This window comes from Lupinus angustifolius, chromosome LG07, assembly GCF_001865875.1.
Source record: "Lupinus angustifolius cultivar Tanjil chromosome LG07, LupAngTanjil_v1.0, whole genome shotgun sequence".
NCBI classification, from domain to species: Eukaryota; Viridiplantae; Streptophyta; class Magnoliopsida; order Fabales; family Fabaceae; genus Lupinus; species Lupinus angustifolius.
In genome coordinates, this window is record NC_032015.1 from 10,711,449 (window position 1) to 10,711,770 (window position 322).

The window sequence follows — 322 nt, forward strand, 5'->3', positions numbered from 1 at the left end:
AATTGCTTAAAGGAAAAGAAAGCTTCTTTTGCTTGGTTTGATAACAAATGTCACATATGTCATCTTTATTAAAAGAGATGAAAGGAAATTTAGTCTTAATCACACCCATACAAGATTTGGAAGGATGGCCTAACCAATAATGCCAAAGGGTATTCTTAGAGACAAATACATAATTGCTAATTGAAAATTTCACATTGTAGTCAAGCTTAGCTCTTTGCAAAACATGTAATGCTTTTGAGATCCTAGCTATACCAATTGAAAGTGTGCATGTCAAGAGGAACACTTTGGAAAGCTCTCCTTGAACGTCATGGTTTTGATGAGG